The sequence below is a fragment of the Sus scrofa genome, chromosome 8, assembly GCF_054392235.1.
Source record: "Sus scrofa isolate SSC_HxYL_T2T_F1_AM1 chromosome 8, Sscrofa_HxYL_maternal_Yorkshire_Landrace_v2.0, whole genome shotgun sequence".
Taxonomy (NCBI): domain Eukaryota; kingdom Metazoa; phylum Chordata; class Mammalia; order Artiodactyla; family Suidae; genus Sus; species Sus scrofa.
Window position 1 is genome coordinate 24,102,323 of NC_139390.1, and position 17,405 is coordinate 24,119,727.

Here is a 17,405-nt window from a genome sequence, read left to right on the forward strand (position 1 = left end):
ATAAGAAAAAAATAAAATTATATAAAAAGGTTTTAAAATATACCAAGGTAGGAAAACATCGAGAGAGAGAGAGAATGTGTGTGTGTGTGTGTGTGCATGTGTGTGCAAGTGCAAGGTATACAATGGTGTTCAGTCATGCTGCTATAATTGGAACAAAAAGAAGTACAAGGCTTGTTTTTTTAATATGAAAGTTAAACTGCTAAACAGCAATCAGTAGGTGATGTGCTTAATAAACATGCTGCATAAATGAAATTTAGTATGACTAATTATAGAATTAAAAAAGGAAATAAAGTTGTACTCCACATAGAATGACAACATATTCTGATTTACCTGGGCTATTTTCAGAAGATGCCTGTTGTACCAGCATAATTATTAAAAGGTGTCCCCTTTCACTACCCAGAATGTCCTCATTGGTCTAAAAGATTTATGATCATGTTAATACTAAAATATTTGCAAAATGTTTTTTCTATTATTATTACTCTTAAAAACCCCTTTTATGACCATTGGATATTTCACTGTAATTTTGATCACTGGAAATCTATTTGTTTAGCAGGACTTGGTGGCATAGTTATGTTACCTGTGATATTACATCTATGAACCACTTTATATTTTTAACTGATGCTTCCTGGTATACAGAAAGTGTCCATGTTGAGCAAATGAATAAACTTGTAATTCTTCAGATGAAACTAGATTATAAAACTTGTTAGAGATTGAGAACATTAATTTTATAGTAAAACTTCAGTTTTAAGTCTCTTTGTGAAGACAAATATTTAGGGGTGCAAGCAATAATTTGTGTACATCAACACATGTATGGGAAGGAAAATATTACCAATGAGGGGTGTACAAGAACTGCTGTCATACATCTATGGGCAGATAAACATACAGCATAAAATAAAGGCATGCTTCAAGCGCTAACAAGAAAGAAGTCCAGAGAACCTACGGAAATAGTTTCCAAGACAATCTCAACTTAGGTTTTGTACCACCGCTATCAAAACTCAGACTAAGATAATTTTGCTTCTTCCTAAGAATATCATAGTTATTATTAGAACTTGATGCTCTAAAACATATTTTACCCCCTCCCTAATTTGTCAAGGTCTCTACCAGAAAAAATATTTTAAGATTTACCTTGTTTTGAATTTTAAATACAAATGTAAAAAATATGCTTCCAGTTTTAGCTTCAACTTGTAAAGAACTTGAACGTCATTAATCCTGTTCTTAAAACAGGAAAACCTGAATAAACTAAAAGCCAACAACTTTTCTTGTATCCATTAAAGCACTGCATTTTTGGAATGAACTGCCATCCAGAAATCTGGAGAAATGGCAAATCCAGAAAATTAAGATCTTCCATGATTAATAAATTGGACTTTATTAAAATTAAAATTTTCTGCTCTTTGAAAGATGCTATTAAGAGACTCAAAAGACAAGCTACAGATTGGGAAAATATTTGCAAAACTTTAATAAAAATATGTATCCCAAATATACAATAGAAACTCAACAAAAATCTAACAAGCCAATTAAGAAATGGACAAAAAAATCTGGACACTTCACCAAAGATATACAGATATTATACAATCATATGAAAAGAGGCTCAATGTCATTTGTTATAACTTCAAATGAAAATGAGGATTATTTTACACCTATTAGAATGGCAAAGATCTGGAGTTCCCATCATAGCTCAGTGGTTAACTAATCCGACTAGGAACCACGAGGTTGTGGGTTCAATCCCCAGCCTCACTCAGTGGGTTAAGGATCCAGTGTTGCCATGAGCTGTGGTGTAGGTCACAGACGTGTCTCAGATCTGGCCTTGCTGTGGCTCTGGCATAGGCTGGTGGCTACAGCTCCGATGAGACCCCTAGCCTGAGAACCTCCATATGCCCTGAGTGTGGCCCTAGAAAAGACCAAAAAAAAAAAAAAAAGAATGGCAAAGATTCCAAAGTTGACAATATCAACTACTGAGTATGAGCAATAGATATTCTCAATAATTACTGGTAGTAAAATGATAGAGCCACTTTGGAAGACATTTTTTTCAGTTTCTTACTAAACTAAACATAGTCTTAGCAAAATATCCAGCAAGAGTGTTCTTAGTTTTTATTCATATTTTTGAAAACTTAGGTCCACACAAACACTTGCACATAGATTTTAAAGACAGTGTTTTTCATAATGACCCCAAACTGAAACAACCATGATGTCTTTCAATAGGTGAATGGATAAACAGTGATACATATTTCAATGGTATATTATTCAGTAACAAATAAAGTTGAGTTATCAAGCCATGAATAGACAGATGAATCTTAAATGCAAAGAACTAAGAGAAAATGAAGAGAGAGAAACCAGTCTGAAAAATGCTACGTACTTTATGACTCCAAATATATCCTAGTATGGATGTGGTATGCAGATCAGAGGTGATGGAAGTTTAGAGCAGAGGATGGAGTAAGATGAAGCACAGGCTGTTTCCAAGGTTTTGAAGCTGTTCTGTATGATAGTACAAGGGGGAAACAAGATATTAAACATTTGTGAAAATCCATGGAACTTCACAGCACAAAATGTTAAACTAAATGCACGTAAATTAAAACAAACTTAAGGTTGAGAATCCCAGTTTGTAATAGTGTGACAATACTGTGACAAGAGAATCCACGTGGATTAAAAAAAGAGAAAAAATCACCTCACTGAAGGGGATGGGACTGGTGAAAGGTACTGATTTAGGTAACTTTGGAAATGAGTGGAGTGTGTATAACTAAAGGCTAATAGAACTGTAAATAGTTACTGCATCTTAGTTGATAAATTTGTTTCCCAGGAAGAGAGTGCTTAACACTTCTGGCACCACCATAGGTGAACGTTAGAACTGAAAAATTCAGTAAATGGGTGTTGACTAACAAGAGCTGGGTTTTTCTCTGTGGTAGGGGAGGTTAAAGATAGGCAAGAAAAAAAAAGGTAGGCAAGAAATAGGCAGCTAGAATAATACATGTGGTAATATTAGGATTAAAGTTGGAGACAGCAGTATGAACTCATGTACAGATTTATATATGTGTATATATTATATATATATAATCTCAAGTGAGAGATCCTGGAATAAATTATACCCCAGTAGCCATGTGTATATATCTAGCATCCAGATCTTGGTTTTTAATACATTATCCAACAAAAGAGATCAGGGTTCTTTGGAGAATTAGCCAATTCCAGGAAATGAGTCAAGAACTATACAAAAGGAGAGCGGAGCATCATATAATGGCAGAAATAAAGCCCTCCCCCAAATTTCAACACCCACTGATAATACAATATGTCAAAGGGATACAGGAACCAAATAAAAGTACTCCCAACAGCTAAAACTGAAACAATTTGAAAAGAAAACAAATAAAGAAGTATTGGATTATAACCCAAGGAATAACAATTCTCAAATCTATACTGACATAAACACATCATTGGATAAATAAATGAGAATAGATAAATTTCTGGTGTAGAATAGTTCCAAACAATTTCTGTACATATGCCATTCTTAAAGAAGTGAAGCATAACTCTCCACTCTTTAAGTGTGATCTGCACATAGTTGCTTTCTCCCAAAGAATACAGTATGGGAAGACTAGAAAAGAAGAGTAACTTTATGTTTGGAAAAAGCTGACAACTGTTAGCTCAAGCCAGGTAATCAACATTAACATCAACAACAATAAGTCATGTTAATTGCATGTACCCTGAATATATGATGAGAATGACCTTTGTGATCTTCCTCTCAAAACACATTATCCCAGTATAATCCTGATTAATTAAAGCATGATTGCACATAAATCCCAACTGAAGGACATTCTAAAAAATACTTAACCAGTAATCCTTAAAATGTCAAAGTAACCAAGCACATGGAAAATATGAGAAAATGTCAGAGTTTTGAGGAATAGTTAAAGAATTTTAAAGACTAAATGTAATAAGATATATCTGATGATATCATGGGCCAGAAGAGAGAGACATTAGGGGAAAACTGAGGAAATATGAATAAACTTTTTATCCATAATGTATCAATATTGAGTGACTGTGACAAATGATAATCTATTTTTAAAATTCCCTTCCTTTATTCCTCCTTTCCTTCATCTACCTTCTTTCCTTCCTTTTTCTTTCTCTTCACTCTCTCCTCCCTTTCTCCTTTCCTTCCTTGCTCCCAGTCATTTAACTTCTTGGAAAAAGCTTGAGATAGCTGAGAATATTTCTTATTTAGCTACATGGAAGAAAATGGATTTAAAACTATTTGCATAGTATTTTAGAACTTGGAAACCGGTGGCAAACTTTTAGTTTGCAAGTAGGGTAAGGTCTCAGAAATTTCATGGGTCTTGACATAAACATTATCTCATCTTTTTCTGGAGAACCCAACTTTTTCCTAAGTCTCCATCCTGCCAGACTCCCAGCTGAATGCAGCTGCATGAGTAGCCTTAGCTCTATCCCAAGGAACAAAGAATTGTCCAGCTGGGTTCAGTTGCCCCCAGGAGCCAGGGAAATAATAAATTGTTTTCTTAAGTTACTGAGGTTTAGAGTGGTTTATTATAGAGCAATAGAAACGAAAATAATAACAAAACTTAGAACTTCTAAATCAATACAAATATTGATAGCAATACGTAAATGAGACATGAACAAATTATTCATACAAAAAGTTATCTACGGGAGGATAAACATGAAAATATGCCTAAATTTATGACTAAACAGGTTAAAAATGAAAACAATGAAGTATGAATTCTTACCCTCAAGTTTACAATATTTAATACACTTCAAACTCTAAGTGCTTATAAGTATGAAGCAACACAATGGAATAATATCCAATATTTGCAATAGAAAAATTTAACACAATCTAAACCCCTTAAACATGGTAATATATAAAAGAAAGTAATACACATTCAGAGCAGTGAAAACAAATAAACTAGAGCTACATGTGCCAATCTTGGTAAATTGTAGAAACAAAGTGAAAACAGCAAGAATTAAAAGGATATATACAGCATAGTAATATTTGCAGATATGTTTGAATAATATATACTGTTTGGCGAACATGCGTAGGGCATAATATGGTGAAAAACATACACAAAATTGATAATCTTTGGTGAAGAAGAAAAAGTAGTTTGAAGTTCTCCAAGACCAGCTGCGACTACATTTGTAAATATCTTTTTCCTGAGAAATTATGAAGCAAATATGATAACAATGTTTAATTTCATAGAGTTCTTAAAAAAATACCAACAGAATATTCATGTTTTCACGGTAAGAAATAAAAGAGTGTTAAGTTATTTCTGAATCATACCATGTTTTCTCCCCCCAAAAAAAACTTCTGATTTGCATGGATTTTTTGATATCTCCCTGGGAGTTTTGTCCTTTTCCTGAAATGCCCTTTTAATTAATTAAAGAATGTGAAAGGTTTAACATCTCTCTGGACTGATTTGGGATGCCAACTCCTTATGAACAGTCTCAAATTTGAATGCGTCCATTTTACTTACCTTACCTGGTTCATGAATTAATTGCAGTATTTGGTTGCATGTGTATTTTCTCCCCTAGTTTTTCTTTAGTTTTATTCCTCATTAAAATGATTTCAAAATAATTGCAAGTCTTTTATTCCCATCTTTCAAATCCAGGCATTCGGTGGCAAGAGTAATAGAATTACCCTCAGATCTTCTGCTTCAGAGTCTGAGACCATGTCACCACTCCACAATGTTTGTCATGAAATGCTTAGTTCATCATTCCTTCTTTGACTTTTTCAAGGGATTCCATGATTTAAACATCAACCCCATGAACTTTAACCAAGACTGACTTAAATAAATAGAATGAAAGCTCCTCCGTGGCTTACCACTAACACGTGAAACTGTAGACCATATTTCTCACGGTTCAAGCAAAACTAGTTTCCTAACTGCCGAGGTCATATTTTACAACAATCTGAAATTCTGAAGAAAAAAATTGTGTATCAAATAGATGTATCGTATCGTTTGCTTCAACCAAGCTACGTCTCATTTCTTCATCTGCTGCTCGACTCTCAAAATCAGCTACTGGTTCTGTGCACAATGTAGAAATGCAATTTCTTTTTGTATTCAGATAGTTCTGTAGTCTCCACATATCCTGTGATAATAGTCATAACAAACTGGTCAACTTTTATCAATAGCCCTGTGTTCTCAAGTCCTGCCAGACTAATCCGTTCAGTAAAGAGAAAAACAGCACTACTTCTCCTTGTGGAAGGAAAACTGGATATTTGCTATGTCCTCACTACATACTTCTGTGGTCTTGGTAATGTCATCAAGTTTTTTGGGACCTCAGTTTCCTTATGTATAAATAAACAAATCCAGTGCTACTTAAAATTCTTTCTAGTTCCACATTGCTGCATCTTGGCTTCAGCTTTCACTTCAAAACAAAGTTTATAAATTAGGATTATTGCCATCGCCTGCTTCTTTCAAAACACGAAGTTCCCAGGAAAGGATAAATACAGTTTACTTATCTATATTTATCTATTTAATTGAGGTCTATTTTCTAAACAACAATTCCTTGTAAAAATCTGCAGTGCTTTGCCCTTTCAGAAGCAAGATTATTTTGGCATTTCTAGGTTTATTTCCTGAGGAGGAAAATAAAGCCCTTATTGAAAGTTATCTTAAAATTATAATATGTTCTAAGTCATACCATTTACTGTTTGTCATTTTTCCCCAGCAAAATTGATTCAATGATTTATATTCCTGATTCAGACTTTTTGTTGTTGTTTTTGCACGTTTTTGAGTCTGATAATTGACTCTTCTCATAAGTGGTTTTAAATATCAGGTTAGTAATTTATATACACATGCATACTTTTTGAATTCTAGTGTTACTTCCACATTGTGCAAAGAGATAAGTTGACAAGGCTCAAATGCTTGTAAAACAAGGTTAGTAATTAACTTGTAAGGGAAATCCCCACATTAGAGAATCCTACATAGTTTTCTTTTAAATATGTTTTGTATAGGAAACTGTAAGACTAACAAAGAAATTGTCACAGACTAGAGAAGTCCTCAGAGAGGTCAAGACTAAATCCAGTATGTGTATTGGGTTGAATCTCAGGATAGAAGCTACATTAGTGGCAAAACTACTGAAGCCAAGATAAATCTAGATTACAGTCAATTGCAATGTACAAATTTTATTTGCTTAGGTAGGGCAAGTTTACTATCGTTACATAATATGATAACCTCTGGGGAAATGGTGCAGGAATATGGGGACTACTTGTACCATCTTTACAGTTTTTGTGAATCTTAAAACATTTCAAGATAAAAGTTTATTTTAAAATTGTTGTATCCAGAATTGATATTTTTCATGATGTTTTTGAAAGTTTTTCTATGACAGGAAGTCCGTGCAGTAACTGGACTCTCTCGGCTTTAAATACTCATCAAACCTACACTCAACAGTAAAATTTCCCGAAATATTATAGTGCAATAAAAGGCGACTATTTCCATAGACAAGCACCAACCTACACAATTCACTTATTCCAATCTGAATAAGGAAGAGTTAAAAGAAAAACTAGAAATTTTTCTCTATTTTAAATACATTCAATAATTGCTTTAGACAAAACTGGTCCCTTTAAATCATAAAAAGCGAACACATATTCTAATATGACTTCTATTCACTGAAAAAAAATCTATTAATATAAAAATGGAATTAATGTGTGAAAGACTATTTTTACTATTTTCTTAAATTTTGCAAATTAGTGATGAAACAAATGGACAAACTTGCCAAAATTGATTAAACTATATTGGATTTTTAATGTTACCTAAGAGGCAGACAAACCTGTAAAGTTAATTAAACTAATCTATGTTATTTATTTTTTAAAATAATTAAGTAGAAAATCTATCAAATCAAATAAATGGTATACTTTATATACCATTGTAATTGTATTTGTATAATTACAGAATGCTATAATTACACACATTCTTAAAAAATATGTTTTGTTCAGGAGTTTTGGTGGCATTTTTTGGTAGCTTTATTAACCTAGTAGAAAAGCATCAAACAGTGTAGTATCTGCACTGTTAAATACTCAACCAAATTCTGCTATCAGCTCCTAACTTAATGGTATAAGGAAAATAATCCAAATATCACTGATAAATTGTTATCTTTGCAGTGTCAAATACTTACAGTTGGATAAAGGTACAGATGTTTTTTTAACATATCTCAACTTAGGGCATTTGCTAGGCTAAATTTTTTTTTTTCTTTTTGCTTTTTATCTTTTGCCTTTTTTTTTTTTTTTAAGGGCTGCACCCATGGCATATGAAGGTTCTCAGGCTAGGTGTCTAATTGGACCTGTTGCCACCGGCCTACGCCACAGACACAGCAACGCCAGATCCAAGCCACATCTGCGAACTACACCACAGCTAACAGCAACACCGGATCCTTAACCCACTGAGCGAGGCCAGGGATTGAACTCACAACATCATGGTTCCTAGTTGGAATCGTTTCTTTTGCGTCACAAGGGGAACTTCCTAGGTTCTATTTCTATAAGAAAATATATAAAATGCCACTTTCTTTGCGTATGTGAAATACCAAAGAAAGTATACACCAAAAATATTCTCAAAAATAAATTTTTTTCTAATAGAAACTGTATAACTTTGTAACCATTGAGGAGGCAAAACATTTGACTGGGAACCAAAGAGGGGAAAAAAAAGTGATATCTATATATATTTATATAACCACATGTAAAATGTACTTACTCCATTAGTATCCTTCACTGCATCATAAATCAACAGTCTACGTAAAAAACAAAAACAAAAAACTAACAATAAATAGATCTTGAACTATTGATTTTTTTTTTTTTTTAACCATGAATAGCATTTGTAGTACATAGAAGTTCACTGGGTAGTTCTTGGTAAAGTTCTTAAAAGAGTTGTTAAAGTTGATATTTTCTATTATAAAATGTGTGCTGGAAATTTGCTGACTTTTAATAGGTATCTATTACTAGATACTACTTAGCAGATAGTTTTAAAATTACTAGTCTTTTAAAGTGAAGATAGTTTTAAATGAAGCTTCTTTTTGAAAGAAATAAATATCATGGAGAGAATATTTTTAAAAACAAGCATTTGGAAATGTTTCTATCATTACATAATTTTCTTCCAGAAATGGTATCATCTATGAAAAATTTGCCCATGTAAAACACTTAAAAAGAGAGTTCTAATCTGTTTGAAAATCTTTTATATGAAGATTGTCTTTGGGCTCTGAATGCACTTCATAAAAATATTAAAATGCAAAATACCCAGTTAGACCTGACCCTTGAACAATGCAGAAGTTAGGGCTCCAATCCTCTGTGCAGTAGAAAACCCACATATAACTTCACAGGCTGCCGTCTATATTCATAGCTCTGCATCCACAGATTCAACTGACCTCCATCCATGTAGTATCAAAAAAAAAGTCTGTATGCAAGTGAACTTGTGCAGTTCAAATCCATGTTGTTCAAGGGTCAACTGTAGTGTGAAAAAATGACAAATGAACATTAGGAGACGTTAAAAAGTACTAGCTGAATTTTAATTAAAATTTTCAAATAATTGAAATGTAGAATAAAGAAATTTATGGCAACACAAATAAAAATAGATTAACTTGAACTACATCAAAATTAAAAAATGTCAAAGAACACGGTCAACTACAGAATGGGAAAACATATTTGCTAACTAAATATCTGATAAGTGGTTACTATCAGAATATATAAAGTACTCCTACAATTCAACAAAAGCAACAAAACAAAACTGATTACAAATAGGCAAAAGTCTTGAAAAGATATTTCTCCAAAGAAGACATGCAACTCTGCAACAAGCCTGTGAAAAGATGCTAACATTTCTGATTATTACGGTAAAGAACATCAAAACCACAATGAGATACCACCTTACAACCATCAGAATGGCTATTTATTATAAAAAAGAAAATAACAAATGTTAACAAGGATGTAGAGAACTAGGGACTCTTGAGCACTATTGGTCAGAATATAAAATGGTGAGGCTTCTAAGGAAAACTTATAAATTTATCAAAAATTAAAAATAGGAGTTCCCATAGTGGCAGAGTGGAAATGAATTCAACTAGTATCCATGAGAACGTGGGCTTGTATTTAAATAATCAAAAGGAATGTTTGTAATTCCTCCATCAGAAATATGTAATGTTGTGATGTCTTTTTTGTCTATGATAGCCAGTATCATCAAATATGGAAGAAAATATAATTTATTTAGAATTCCAAATTATCTTATCAGTATATTTTTTAAAATTGAAGTATAGTTTGATTTACAATATTAATTATAAGTGTATAACAGTGATTTAATTTTTTTATAAATTATACTCCATTTAAAGTTATCAGGAGTTCCTGTCTTGGCGCAGTGGTTAAGGAATAACGAATCCAACTGGGAACCACGAGGTTGCGGGTTCAATCCCTGCCCTTGCTCAGTCGGTTAAGGATCAGGTGTTGCTGTGAGCTGTGGTGTAGGTCGCAGACGCGGCTGGGATCCTGTGTTGTTGTGGCTCTGGCATAGGCCGGTGGCTACAGTTCCGATTCGACCCCCTAGCCTGGGAACCTCCGCATGCCTTGGGAGTGGCCCAAGAAAAGGCAAAAAGACAAAAAATAAAGTTATCATAAAATTTTGGCAATATTTCCTGTGCTATACAATATTTCCCTGTAATGATGGTGCATTTATTGAAAATTTTCAACAATAATTAAACAATCATATTTGTCAACATTCTACTAATATCTCTTTTTAGTGAAAAAATTCAGTGTTCATAAATACAATAAAATAATTGTAAAATATTTAACTATATCTCAATCTTTTAAATTCATACTTTTGTAATATAGTGTAATGTTAGCATGTTTAATCTTAATATATGTATATGAATATGCATTATTTATATCTAACACAGTTGACATGATAAATATGCATCTATTAAAGTTTTATTCTTAAAATACAGATTAAACTATCAAAAACATTTGGATTCCATTATCTAGAACATATAAAATAATTCCAAACTGGAGTTTGTCATATAGCTCTTATATTGTGTATGTAAAAAATTCAAAAAGTGATTGTTTCAAGAGTCCTGGAATAGATGAGAAATTTGGATGTACATATAGAACTTTTTAGTGAGTGAAATATTTTGACTAACATTCAACTGTCAAAAACATGTGGCCATGATTCATTAATGTTAAATTTCTTTGACTTTAACAAGTATATGAAAATTATACAGTCAGGTTAGCAGTGTCATATTAAAATCATAATCAATGATTTCTATTGGCTTATAATCCTACACAATAATTAGACTAAAGTTTTTTAGCCATTTATTCTTCCACTCTGAGAGGATTCTTTTATACCTTCTCCTCACTTTTAAAATTCCTGATATTTCCTTTCATTGCATTGCTCAGGATATCTTCTTCATTGCCTGAGAAAATACAACCAATCCAAACAGAATTTATACAAGCTCCCAATATCACCACACGTACCAGTTTAGCTGTGCCTGGACTTAAATATCCTACCTTTCCTTCTATTACTATGAAAAAAGACATTTTCTTCTACCTAAGGCCAACTCCTATTCTCTTTCACTAGATTCCTAATGTTGTTCCTAGAACATAATTCTAATTAGAATTCCTATATATATAATTAGAATATATAATTCTAATATAATGCTAATAATGCATGATTATTTTTCCCTGTTAGATCAATCCCATCAACATACACACTTATTCTAAAAACAAACAAAAATTCCTTCTGTATTCACATTCCTCTCTAACATCATTCTGTAACATTATATACACTATCTCCCACACTTCTCCTTTATTGCTTCTTGAATCCACTGCAGTTAGACTCTCTCCTCTGGAACTTTAGAAAAATAGCTCCAGTCAAAATCATCAACAACCTCTCCATTGTTAAATGTGCTGTTTTTAATTCTTCTCTTAACTGAGCCAAGAGCATTGGATCACATCTTCCTTGAAACATCTTCTTTTGGCTTCAAGGAAAACATCTTCTCCTAAGTTGTTCTTCTTCTTATCCTTTTTTAACTCTGATGTTTCATTTTTTTGCCCTGACCCCAATTTTCACTCAGGCCCGTGGTGATTTCATCTAGTCTTATTTGAGACATAAAATGATAAATCCAAAGTTTATATCTCCAACCCAGAACACGCCCCCTAAACTTCTGGTTCCTATATCCAATTGCTTACTCAACATCCTAACTTGCATACCTGATAGGCAGCTCAAACTTTCATTTCTGGAATCAAACACTAGTCTCTGTAGTCTTACTTTTCTCATCAAGTGTCTTCACCATCGAATTGCTCAAAGCCTTGGAGGCATTTTTGGTTTCTCTTTTGGTCTATCTCACCACATTGAACTCCTAGAAAAGCTTTTTGGTTCTACTTTGGAAATAAATACAAATTATGCCCACTTTTCAAGTGTAAAGATTAACACCTATAATGATCAAGTTATATTCCAAGGTAGATTTTATTGGTTGCCTGGTATTTTGCAATTGGCTCGAACTGATTTATCGCTATTGCCTTTTAATCAGCCCATTATAGTCAATTCACCCCACAGCAACCAGCAGTTTCTTTTAAAATGTTACAGCATGCTCATGACCTATTTGGAATCGTTTGATATGTCTTCTATCACACAGACTGAAAACCCAGTCCTGCAAAGGGGCTTCCAGCATTTACCTACTTGCCCCCCACCCCCATGTATCTGACATTATCTCTTGCAAATCTCTTACCTCCTGTCAACCACACTGACATCTTTGCGGTTTATTGTCTGGAATCTTCTCCCAGTGATCCTAGGCGTATGCTCTCCCCTCCTTCAGACCTCTGCTCAAGTTCACTTTATAAATAGTGCCTTCTCTTACCGCTGTTCTTAAACTACTAACCTCATATGTATACCTCCTTGCCCCACCCTCTCCTCCTATTCCTTTTATCCTTAGTGCTTATTGCTACTTGACTTTTGTTCTCTATTTTATCTATTTCCTGTCTTTCCCGAAAAATATGTTTCATCTGGGTAGGTATATTTTCCTACATTCACTGCTATATCCTTAGTGCCCAGTGCGGTTATTTATGCATAGAAGCTATCCAATAAATGCTTGTCAAATAAATAGAGAAAGTATTGAAATAGATGATATAAATATTCTACTTCCTGATGTACTAAAATACGTTTCTTTCCTTTAGTAGTGTCTTATAAATAAGAAATTGTACATTATTGCCTGCCTTGCTTAGTATGAAGAATTGGATCAATAGGGAGAGGTGAGGTCTTTAATTTGTAAAATTCTCATAAATGAAAATTTTAAATTGCCAGCTAGGTTAACCATAGGAGAAGAAAATAACCAGATAGGTAGGCATGATTTTTTATGTTATTAAGCCTCATTTTCGAATGTAAAGATTAGCAACTTTCGTAATTGGAGTAACTTTATATTCATAAATTTGAAACTACAATGCTCAAAAATATATGTATATTTTAATTTCTTGCTTCCTTCATTTCATCCTATACATAACATATAAGCTGTTTCCAGACATATGATGTCAAAAGGCTATATAGGTTGAAAAAGGAACCGAAAATACAAAATTCCTTTTGCAGACCCTTTTGCTATTAGCTGAAGTTATTAAATATCCATGATTGTAGTTATGACTAAGGTATACATCGCATTAAAAAAAAATCCTGGTCCTACTATACCTCCTGCTATAGTACCAGTACTTATCATAGCATTAACTGAATTTTCACAAACCAAGATATCTGATTCCCATTTAACAAAAGTATGAATAGCAGATGGTTGTGAGGGAGCAAATTTTAGATAATTAGTAAGAGGAAACTTTCATGTGACTTTCTAATTAAAGTCTTTGTCTGGATTGAATTGCAAAGTCATACCACGATTTTATGTAACTTGCTTTATTAGCATATACATGGGTGACATTTACAAAGATTATATATATAGTGAAAAGAATAAGTACTTCTGAAGCATGCTTATAACTGAATACTGAGACTTTATAACTATGAAGTCACTGAAGTTCAAATTTCCTGAATGTTAGTATCTTATGCTAAAAACTATTAACGTAAATAATCCCCTCGATTCAGAATTCAGACAATGTAGTGTCAAATTTTGGCTCTGCCGCTATCTAAATGACTATTTAACTCTGAGTTTTTTAATCTAAAAACGGGGACGATAATATCTATTTCAGTGAGTTGTTCAGGTATTTAAATAAAACAGTGTGTCTAAAGTTCTTAGCACACTCACTGGCATATACTAAGTACACAATAAAATCTAGTATTGATGAGGAAATAGACATCTATTATATATCGAGATACACTCTCTTAATTTTAATTACCTAGTCATTTATTTTTTTAGGGCTGCATCTGTGGCATTTGGAAATTCCAAGCTAGGGGCTGAATCAGAGTTTCTTGCAGACTTGAGGAATTCTTGTTGCATATTTAACAATCAGTACACAAGTAAATCTTTTAGCTCTGTAAAACAATTAAAAATATAGAAATAAGGTATTTTTATTTTCTTATACAGAAAAAGGTGTTATTGGTATATCGATGCTTATTTGCTTTCTAGATATACATATGTATATGAATGTAAATGTATACTCTAAAAAATCAAAAATACAGCTAATGAGCTCCATTTATTTATTTATTTATTTTGCCTTTTTTAGGACCACTCGTGATAAGGAGGTTCCCAGGCTAGGGGTCAAATTGGAGCTACAGCTGCCAGCCTCACCACAGCCACGGCAACGCAGGATCCTAGCCACATCTGTGACCTACAACCACAGCTCGTGGCAACGCCAGATCCTTAAGGCACTGAGCAAGTCCAGGGATCCTCATGGATACCAGTCACGTTCATAACCTGCTGAGCTGCAATGGGAACTCCCAAATGAACTGCATTTTAAATAAATGAGACCAGGTTGGAGACTAAGAATAAATTAATAGATATTCCTTGCTGATGAGGGAAGTATGCATCTAATTGAGAATAAACTAACACAGAATCATTCAGATGATTAACTCTTAAAAATAGAAATAACTCATCTTCAAGAACATATGCCTGTAACCTATTGGGCACTCAAAAGATTGCCACCATATGATAATAGGGATTTAAATTTCTCTGATTATACTCCATATCTTTATAATTCAATGTATTAAAGCAGTTAATTGTATTCTGGTGGAAGAATCCCCATTAGTGTCTTAATCCCTTACTAAAGGATATTTATTAAAGTGTATATTCAGGATATTATTTTAGTAGAGAAAAAAATAAGTTGGAATCTAGAGAAAATATAGCTAGGAGGCAGGACTAATGGATTTAGGCTATAGGAATGTAAGGGAAGAGACAGTCTGCCATGAGGTAGCACTGGAAATATTCCAACTTCATATTATTCTAAGGAGTAAGAAAAGAAATAAATGAAAGGATTTAGATCCTAGACACCTATACAGGCATAGGAAAAAATATATTTGTAATGGGCATAAGTGTTCAAGCATATATACATATAGTCTTGCAATTTTTTTAATTACGTATTTTTGCAGTTAGTATCTGGTTTGTGTTAGCACTCAGTTTTGGATAAAGAAAATACAAATTTGTAGAGTCCACATGGATAAAAAGTGTGTGATCTCCCTTATTTTTGTGTCTGGTTTGCTTCACTTAGCTTAATGTGCTCTGGGTTCATTCATCTTGTTGCAAATGGCAAAATCTCCTTGAAGACATAGAAACAGAGTAGAACTGAGGTGGGGAGGAGGGGAAAAGGAGGAGATGTTGGTCAGAGGGTGTAAAGTTGCAGTAAGATAGGAGGAAGAATTCTAGAGACCTCATATACAGCCCGATGACTATAGTTAATACTGTACTGAGTCCTGGAAATTTGCCAAGAGTAGATTTTTTTGTACCTCATCACACACAAAATGGTAGCCATGTGAGGATCTGATATGTTAATTAGCTTGCCCATCAGCATTTTCCTATGAGTATGTCAATCAAATCATGTTGTACATCTTAAATACATCCCATCTTTATTAAAAATAAAACAAAAAATACACAAGTACTGCCGGAGGCCAGCTCCAGCAGCCAGGGAGTGTATGCTTTTTCCCGATAGGAGAGGGATGTGGCGTCGTGAATGTGCAATTATGGATACAGCCTCTTTGTCCCTTCTTTCAGGGCGCTGGACTGCTCAAATTTTTATTGGCAACACTGGTTGAATATATAGACAGTTTTTCACTATAGATTACATTACAGTGTTAAAAATACATTGGTTAACTATTACATGGTATAGCAGCTATGCATCCTGTTTTAAGTTCTCTATCTTAACTAAACTTAGTGAGTACTTTGAAGAGGCCATAGACACAAGAATTTGGCATTTACAAACTTTGTTTGTAGACTGGTGTTTATCTTCAAAGCATTATGGCAGGGAGACAGTGTGAGTAAATATAAACCAACTTAATTAAACTAGCTATCACTAAAAAGCTTTTAAAATCAAAGACAAAACCCACAGCTAGGTTTTTTGGATAAGATATGGCTAACTTCTATGGACCTCATTAAAATCCTAACTCTAAAGTTTGCTATATAACTAGTTAATAGATAAACACTATGTTTTAACTAAGTTGGATTTAAATAGGGGAAAAGTCTTTCAGGATGAAATTTTTATACTATTGTTGTAATTTTGTTAAGTCACAAATCACCACAGGACAATAAGAATGGGAAATAAGAATAGTAAGTAAATACTCAGGAAAAACTGAGGAAAACTGAATAACAAGACAGCAGGAAAGACTAGGTCACCCGAGAAACAATCCATGTTCTCCAGTGCAAACATGGAAATTGCTTTCCCAGAAAAGCCCCAATTCTTCCCCATCAACATCAAAGTGAGAGCTGTGTAAACAGAGGTCTGCCCTCGGCTTGTACCGTGCAGGCAGCAGGCTTTTATCCTGACCAGAGAGGCCCACCTTCGGCATGCACCGTTCAGGTGAACTTTTTTCCTGACCAAAAGCCCACCTTCGGCTTGTACCGTTCAGGTGAGCTCCCTTTCTTAAGAACCTGCCTTCAGGTTTTTCTGACATCAGGCGAGGTCCTTGTTTTGAGTCCCTGCATTTTCTCGGCTCCCCGCAAAGTACTTTTTAAGTGAATTAGTACATGAATAAGTTAATGAGTAAACATTTCAACAGACGATCTTTAAGTCTTAGCAACAGCAAGAATATAATATCCCTGGTTCCCTGGATATTATTTTGAAATATATGAAATTTTAAGAGAAGGAAAGAGAAACTGATATTTCCAATATTGATGAGATTACAATGAAACTGCAGAGTAAGCACTATACCATTCTCAAGATTGCTAATTTCTTCCACTATTAAACTTCTCCAGGACTAAAGACTGATTATAGTCCTTGCCAAGTTTCCTTTTACTTTCTAAGTAAAACAATTTTACTTCAAAGGTGAGAAAAGTGCATCATATGGGAAGGTGTCTTGGATGTGAAGTTATGGCAGTGCGTT